At 37.4% G+C, this 9344-nt stretch overlaps 1 long non-coding RNA gene across 1 annotated transcript; it reads right to left on the bottom strand.

The window, feature by feature from the left end:
• Positions 1 to 1340: 1340 nt before the first annotated feature.
• On the bottom strand, positions 1341 to 2101 carry LOC104229584 (uncharacterized). The gene is made up of 3 exons (XR_011404172.1): positions 2025 to 2101; positions 1807 to 1915; positions 1341 to 1700 (listed from the first exon to the last, which is right to left on the bottom strand). It is a non-coding gene; the product is annotated as an uncharacterized lncRNA (long non-coding RNA).
• Positions 2102 to 9344: the final 7243 nt, after the last annotated feature.

Raw genomic sequence — 9344 nt, 5'->3', positions numbered from 1 at the left:
AAATTCATATTCGGACGGTACTCTCTATGAATAATATGAGTGTCAATACAAATCCAATTAAAACATAAAATAAACATCGCTAAAGCGTAGAAAAATTGAAGTTTACCAGTCGTCTTGTTGATTATATAAAGTCAAAAAATTATTTTGTGGCTGCTCATTCGCCGGTGGTGACAAGTTTAAATCAAGGCAAGATCTTTCATCAGTAATCTGTCCGGCAAAAACTGCTCCACAATAACCACCCGATGACTGGGGGTTATCCCTACTAAGCACGCCCTCATTATTGGGAACGTCTTCCACCTAGACGTACATTTCCAATAACTTTATTACAATAAATTCCCCGTATTTATCCGGAATCCGCAAAAAATCTCTAAGAGTTTCATCATCCTCGATGTTAAACTCAGAATAATAAGCAAACCCCTGCGGAGTCACTGAATACGGAAATCTACTGGTTACTTTAAGGTTAACCGAACGCCTCCTATCACTCATTTTTTACGTGACAACGATACCAATTTTTCGTACCCCATAGTAAGAGGCAATTTAACATGACACTGTGGAGGTGAGATATACCTCACAGAGTTATTCTCTAACACAACCTCACCCTCCCCCCCCCCAATATAGTGAAACCCTTATTTTAGGCACTTCAGACATTGTAAAAAAATGATTGATAAGAAGAAGAGAGAAGTATGAACGTAAGTTTGAAGTAAAGTATTGAATGGATTTTCATAAAATTGAAACGCCTTTAAAATAAGGCAAGTCCGAGCTTGGGGTGTAGAATTTTTCTATGTAAAACGCAGTACAATACTACATTTTATGTATTTAATTATTGTTATGTCAGTTAATTGGTGGGGCCAAAAATCAGAGTAAAACGCAGTATAATAGTACGTTTCAGTATAAAACGCAGTATAAAAACAAAAAAAACAAATGTTGTGTACTGCGTTTAAGTAAAATACAGTATAGTACTGCGAATTAGTTAAAAAATAATTTTTAAATAATATGCAGTACTATACTGCGTTTTACCTAATTATGTAACTTTTTTTTAGCATTAGAAACGTGTTTTTTGTCCAGAAAAGCATCAAAAAAGTTTCGGACTCCGTCTGCGCTCTATGCCTTAGTTCAAATGATGCTATTCAGGCTAGTTTCAAGAAGAATTTCGTGCCAAAGTGGGCCAGCCATAGGAAGAATATTAGGTGTCATCATATACAATAAAATACAAAGGATGATCAAAGAGAGAGCACATAGAATACTGATCCACTATTTCTATTTTCAGTGATATCTCTTTTTTACACGTTAATGCATCACCATTTTGTCTTATGCAGGCGCTCTTTTCTGCACCAAGGAACATTGTTTTATTGTATGCACTAGACGGTAATTGCCCGTACTAGCACGGCCCAATAATATAGAAGATGTAACTTCATTTTGATATGAAATCGCAGATAATAAAAAATCAATACATGTAAATAACTATCAATTGACTTTAACGATATTATATACCAACTGTAGGATATTATTTATGAATATGAATGACAAAATATCCATTCTTGAATGTTGTGTGGTTGCCAAATCCTTTCATCTATGGGAGAAATATAGTGCAGCTATTTATAGTGCAGCTATATATACTATGCATATTTACGCAATATAGTGCAGCTATCACGCTTTGGTTAGGCTCCTTTCTTGCCTGCTTCTGTCAAAAATATTGGTACCTGTAGGGATTATTTGTTAGTGTAGCCTATCTCATTCTTTCAAAGAGAAAGTTGAGAAGAGGAAGAAAAGCAAGAGAACCAAATTAGTTGGTGGTAATTGACATACTTTTCTAAACATGGCCTGTCATACATCTTTGTTTGTGCTTTATTATACCATAAGCTCAAATTTAGCCAGTAAAAAGAGATGCGAGTACACGCAAATACACCACACATAGCTGCACGACATGTAATAAATACATTAAAATCAGAAACCTCCGTCCGCTATATAACAAAATTATATCAGACACAAAAAAAGAGGTAGTTGTATGCAAATAAGAAAAGCACCTGCAGAAGTTGAAGAGATGAGGAAGACGAAGATATCTGAAGCTCTGTAAATTGTGATGTACAGAAATCCAATAAAACCCACCTCTGTAATAACGTAAAAAACGCTACACGTAGTAATTGGATAGATATAAAAAAGCCACGTATACAGATAAGCTCAAAAGTCTAATATGCCCTCAAACAAAAGAGAGAAAAGGGCGTTAAGATGTTAAAGAGGAAATCACACCTGGAGTTATATAACTTTGGATGCAGAAATAGAAGCCACATTATCTAATAGATTTAATGACTAAATTGCCCTCAAATCTTAATTAAATTCCACTAAACACACATGTCGAAACCACTAGCTCTATTCCATATTTAATTTGGTGGTGGATTTTTGAAAATAAATGATTCGCGGTTTAGATTTGGTTGTAGTGGCTTGTGCTGATGTTGGTTTTGTTGTTATTATGCCTATATTTGTAAATAATGATTTTGAAAATTAGAACGTTAGCTTATAAACGTAAATATAAGTAAAACAGAAATTAATTCGAGCCCACTGAATTCACAGTGTTTCCTTAAGGAATTTAATCCCCTCCTAGTACCCAAGGTTATGGATTATTTCCTCCCAGGATAGAACGAATTACACAATGGTGTAGCGGTACTTCAAACCCCCAGTGTTTCAGCGAATACAAAGTTCGGCAGCAAATCACACTTACGGATGCTTTGTTTGTAGTTTAAAACAATGGAGAACAAGGGAGGAAAACTCAGAAGTCGAATGGAAATTCTGAGAGGAAGGAATGCAAATTATAGCCAACGTTGAGTTTTCGGTGAAGAGAAGATCAATAACTCTCAATTCTGTTTTGGTGTGTGATTCTCCAACTGTTGCTGCTCATATTTATAGCAGTCAGTTGTGAGACCCGCCCCCTCTCCATGGTGGAGCATGCACTAGCTTGTTATGGAGCAAGCACTTAGCCATGGTGGGAGGAGCACTAGGCGGCTGCTATTGCAACTGGTGGTACAATACACGGATTGGAACATATCCGTTACAAACACGGATAATATTACGTTAATATTTACTATTAACAAATAAATTTAGTCCAAAATATTAATCAATCAATTGACCGAATCCAAAGCCGAAGCCGAAGCCGAGCCGAGCGAGCGAGCGACGACGACGACGCGAGGCTTGCCTTCTTCCTAACTCTTTAAGAGCTACATGAAGTGCATTTGTATATAAACCCACCAAACTCCTTTTCCTCTACCAATGAGGGACAATGTCTCATTAAAAGGAGAGGGAAACTTAAAATTTTACTCAAAATTTTCATTTCCCTCAATTTCTCATTCACCCTCTTTTTAATACCTTTCTATATTAAAAAGAAACTCAACAATCCCCCACATGAAACACAGATAATATTACGTTAATATTTACTATTAACAAATAAATTTGGTCCAAAAAATTAATCAATCAATTGACCAAATCCAAAGCCGAAGCCGAAGCCGAAGCCGAAGCCGAAGCCGAAGCCGAAGCCGAGTCGAGCGAGCGAGCGACGACGACGGCGCGAGGCTTGCCTTCTTCCTAACTCTTTAAGAGCTACATGAAGTGCATTTGTATATAAACCCACCAAACTCCTTTTCCTCTACCAATGAGGGACAATGTCTCATTAAAAGGAGAGGGAAACTTAAAATTTTACTCAAAATTTTCATTTCCCTCCATTTCTCATTCACCCTCTTTTTAATACCTTTCTATATTAAAAAGAAACTCAACAATCCCCCACATGAATGGGGAATGGCTATATCACAGAAGTATGCATGAAAAACTTGTGTGATTTGCAAGCAATGATTAATTGCATCTGGATAAGTAGGTTTCCCTTTGAACTTTCCGTAGTGAATTTATGTCGGATATACTCGGTCAATCGGTAGATTTGATATCTTTGAACCGTCAAACTTTAGTGTATACCTGGACAACCATAAGTCACACAATGAACCCTTAACCATCTTTGGTTCTCATTGTTGTGTTCGTTTCAGCCATGAACACTGCCTGGTTTCATAAGTGCGTAGAGAATTGGCCTTGCAAAATTCTCCTTGAAGCGGCTAACACTTCACACATACATAGGTGATTCCTAAACGTGTCATCTCATAGATACACTATTTGATATACCCTGTATCAAATTTAGAAATCATTAAAAAGCCTTAATGCTTTATCCTTGGTACTGAACATTGTCTCATCACGAGAATGGACTAAAACAAATTTTGTTGACAATGTTGAACCGTCATTAATGACTTTGTTTGATCTCCTTGAACCTAGATCTTGGGATCTCCAGTCTTCTAGGTAGAGTTACCGCCACAATGACTTGTTCTCGGCCATAGTCCCATTCCCCTCGATGATTTCTCAACTACCTCTCTAGTTAGGCCTTTTGTAAGTGGATCCGACACATTATCACTTGACCTTACATAGTCAATCGTGATAATTCCTCTAGAGAGTAGTTGTCTAACGGTTTTATGTCTTCGTCGTATATGACGAGATTTACCGTTATACATAACGCTCCCAGCCCTTCCAATTGCTGCTTGGCTATCACAATGTATGCATATTGGTGCCAACGGTTTGAGCCAAAATGGAATGTCTTCCAAGAAATTCCGGAGCCATTCAGCTTCTTTACCGGCTTTATCTAAGGCTATGAACTCAGCCTCCATTGTAGAGCGGGCAATACATGTTTGTTTGGACGACTTCCAAGATACCGCTCCTCCACCAATAGTGAATACATATCCCCTTGTGGACTTCGAATCAGTTGAACCAGTGATCCAATTTGCATCACAATATCCTTCAATCACCGCAGGATATTTACTGTAGTGCAAATCAAAGTTTTGGGTATGTTCTAAATATCCCAAAACTCGTTTCATTGCCATCCAATGAGATTGACCTGGATTGCTCGTGTATCGACTCAGTTTACTTATAGCACAAGCTATATTTGGTCGTGTACAATTCATGATGTACATTAAGCATCCCAATACACGAGCATAATCCAATTGTGATATGCTTTGGCCTTTGTTCTTTGCTAATGCAAGATTCACGTCAATTGGAGTCTTTGCAACTTTAAAGGCTAAGTGCTTGAATTTTTCAAGTACTGTCTTAATATAATGAGATTGTGACAATGCCAGACCTTGAGGAGTCTTTTGGATCTTAATCCCCAGAATTAAATTTGCAACTCCCAAGTCCTTCATATCAAACTTGCTAGTTAGCATACGCTTAGTCGCATTTATGTTGGCAATGTCATTACTCATTATCAGCATATCATTCACATATAGGCAAACAATGACTATGTGATTTGGAACATTTTTAATGTACACACATTTATTACATTCATTTATCTTAAAACCATTTGACAACATTATTTGGTCAAATTTCGCATGCCATTGTTTGGGTGCTTGTTTTAGTCCGTAGAGGGACTTAACAAGTCTACATACCTTCTTTTATTTACTTGGAACTACAAACCCTTCAGGTTGTTCCATGTAAATTTCTTCCTCCAAATCTCCATTTAAGAAGGCTGTCTTTACGTCCATTTGATGAATTTCAAGACCATAAACTGTAGCTAAAGCTACTAGCATTCGTATGGACGTAATTCTCGTCACTGGAGAATATGTATCAAAGTAGTCAAGACCTTCTCGTTGTCTTGACAACAAGTCTTGCCTTAAATTTATCAATAGTGTCATCATCTTTCATTTTTCTCTTAAAAATCCATTTAGAACCCAAAGGTTTATTTCCAGGAGGAAGATCAACCAATTCCCATGTATGGTTGATCAATATGGATTCTATTTCACTATTGACTGCCTCTTTCCAGAACAATGATTCCGAAGAAGACATAGCTTCTTTAAATGTTCGAGGCTCATTTTCCAATAAGAAAGACACAAAATCTTGTCCAAACGAAGTAGACGTTCTTTGACGTTTACTATGTCTCGGATCCTCCTGATAAAATGTATTTTCTTTTGTTTCTTCCCGAGGTCGTTTAGATCCTTCACCAAACAACTCACATTCCTTTTTATACGGATATATATTTTCAAAGAACTCAGCATTATCTGATTCTATAACTGTATTATTATGAATGTCAGAATTTTCTGATTTATGAACCAGAAATCGATATGCTTTACTATTGGTCGCATATTCTATGAAAACACAATCAACTACTTTCGGTCCTATTTTTACCCTTTTGGGTTTAGGAACTTGTACTTTTGCCAAACATCCCCACACTTTAAAATAATTCAAGTTGGGCTTCCTTCCTTTCCATTTTTCATATGAAATGGATTGTGTTTTGCTATGGGGTACTCGATTTAGTATTCGGCTAACCGTAAGAACAGCTTCCCCCACAAGTTCTGTGGCAATCCAGAACTTATCAACAATGCGTTCATCATCTCCTTTAATGAACGATTCTTTCTTTCCGCAATCCCATTGGATTGGGGCATGTAAGGGGCTGTTGTTTGATGAATAATTCCATATTCTAAACATATTTGTTCAAAAGGAGATTCATATTCACCACCCCTATCACTTCTTATCATTTTGATTTTCTTGTTAAGTTACATTTCAACTTCATTTTTGTATTGCTTGAATGCGTCTATTGCTTCATCTTTACTATCAAGTAAGTAAACATAGCAATATCGAGTACTGTCGTCAATAAAAGTTATGAAATACTTCTTTCCACTGCGAGATGGTATTGACTTCATATCACAAATATCTGTGTGAATTAAGTCTAAAGGATTTGAATTCCTTTCTACCGACTTATAAGGATGTTTAACATACTTAGATTCCACACATATTTGACATTTTGATTTTTCGCATTCAAACTTAGGTAATACTTCCAAGTTAATCATTTTTCGCAAGGTTTTATAATTGACATGACCCAAACGTACATGCCATAAATCATTTGACTCAAGTAAGTAAGAAGAAGCTGAAGTTTTATTATTAGTTTCAACAACTATTACATTCAGCTTGAAAAGGCCCTCAGTAAGGTAACCTTTTCCTACAAACATTTCATTCTTACTAATCACTACCTTGTCAGATACAAAAACGCACTTGAAACCGTGCTTTACAAGAAGTCCAGTAGAGACTAAGTTCTTCCTAATCTCGGGAACATGAAGGACGTTGTTCAAAGTCATGACCTTGCCAGAAGTCATCTTGAGAAATATCTTACCGTATCCTTCAATTTTTGCTGTAGCAGCATTTCCCATAGAGAGCGTCTCTTCGGGTCCAGCAGAAGCATATGTAGAAAATGCTTCCCTCACAGCACAAACATGGCGAGTGGCTCCAGAATCAATCCACCACTCCTTTGGGTTTCCTACCAGGTTGCATTCAGAAAGCATGGCGCACAAGTCATCAACATCATCATGCTTTTCTACCATGTTTGCTTGACCCCTTTGCTTGTCTTTCTTCCGAGCACGACACTCCGTAGATTTGTGTCCGGTTTTCCCACAGTTGTAGCAGTTTCCACTGAACCGCTTCTTGCTTGGGTTGTATTTCGGACCAGAAGCCTTCTTTCTCTTTTTGTTATCTTCAACAATATTTGCTCCCATTATTGTTGAATTTCCACGGCCTCTCCTTTCAGCAGCTTTATTGTCCTCTTCGATTCTCAATCGAACAATGAGATCTTCAAGGGACATCTCCTTTCGTTTGTGTTTCAAATAATTTTTGAAGTCCTTCTACAATGGAGGCAACTTCTCAATTATTGCTGCTACTTGGAATGCTTCATAGATGACAAGACCTTCAGCAAGTAGATCATGAATAATTACTTGCAATTCCTGGACTTGGGTAATAACAGACTTGCTATCAACCATTTTGTAGTCCAAAAATTTTGCAACGACGAATTTCTTCATCCCGGCATCTTCAGTTTTGTATTTCTTTTCAAGCGCATTCCACAATTCTTTTGATGTCTCCACGCCACTGTATACATTATACAGATTATCCTCCAGTCCGCTAAGAATATAATTCTTGCACAAGAAGTCAGAATGCTTCCACGCCTCAATCACGAGAAAGCTTTCATTCTCTGGAGTTTCATCTGGAAGATCAGGAACATCTTCCTTGATGAACTTCTGTAGACATAACGTAGTCAAGTAGAAGAACATCTTCTGCTGCCAGCGCTTGAAATCCATCCCAGAAAATTTTCCGGGTTTCTCAGCCGGTGCCAACGCCGGAGTTCGACTTGTCGATGCGTTGGCAGTCATCATCGGAACAACTTGATTTCTGTTGTCATTCGCCATTTTTTCTAGAAAAAAATGACACAAACAAACGTTTAAAACTGGAGTAAAAAATCACGTAGATTTTAATATCCAACAAAACGCCACGAAGGCTTTAAAACTGGAGTAAAAATCACGTAGATTTTAATCTCTAACAAACCGCCACGAAGGCTTTACTCTCCAAATGGGAGTATACAAAAACCACAAAGGTTATAGTTTCCAGAATAATAAAAGTAACACAAATATAGAAATTAAAATTATTAAATTCCTTAAGCTTGTTGTTATTATGCCTGTATTTGTAAATAATGATTTTGGAAATTAGAACGTTAGCTTATAAACGTAAATATAAGTAAAACAGAAATTAATTCGAGCCCACTGAATTCACAGTGTTTCCTTAAGGAATTTAATCCCCTCCTAGTACCCAAGGTTATGGATTATTTCCTCCCAGGATAGAACGAATTATACACTGGTGTAGCGGTACTTCAAACCCCAATGTTTCAGCGAATACAAAGTTCGGCAGCAAATCACACTTACGGATGCTTTGTTTGTAGTTTAAAACAATGGAGAACAAGGGAGGAAAACTCAGAAGTCGAATGGAAATTCTGAGAGGAAGGAATGCAAATTATAGCCAACGTTGAGTTTTCGGTGAAGAGAAGATCAATAGCTCTCAATTCTGTTTTGGTGTGTGATTCTCCAACTGCTGCTGCTCATATTTATAGCAGTCAGTTGTGAGACCCGCCCCCTCTCCATGGTGGAGCATGCACTAACTTGTTATGGAGCAAGCACTTAGCCATGGTGGGAGGAGCACTAGGCAGCTGCTATTGCAACTGGTGGTAACAAATAAATTTGGTCCAAAAAATTAATCAATCAATCATTTGACCGAATTCGTAACCGTAGCCGAGCCGAGCGACGACGACGGCGCGAGGCTTGCCTTCTTCCTAACTCTTTAAGAGCTACATGAAGTGCATTGTATATAAAACCCACCAAACTCGTTTTCCTCTACCAATGAGGGACAATGTCTCGCTAAAAGGAGAGGGAAACTTAAAATTTTACTCAAAATTTTCATTTCCCTCCATTTCTCATTCACCATCTTATTAATATCTTTCTATATTAAAAAGAAACTCAACA

This window comes from Nicotiana sylvestris, chromosome 12 (genome assembly GCF_000393655.2).
Source record: "Nicotiana sylvestris chromosome 12, ASM39365v2, whole genome shotgun sequence".
In the NCBI taxonomy this organism is placed as follows: Eukaryota; Viridiplantae; Streptophyta; class Magnoliopsida; order Solanales; family Solanaceae; genus Nicotiana; species Nicotiana sylvestris.
Note: the sequence above shows the minus strand (reverse complement) of the source record. Positions and strands in the feature narration are given on the sequence as shown.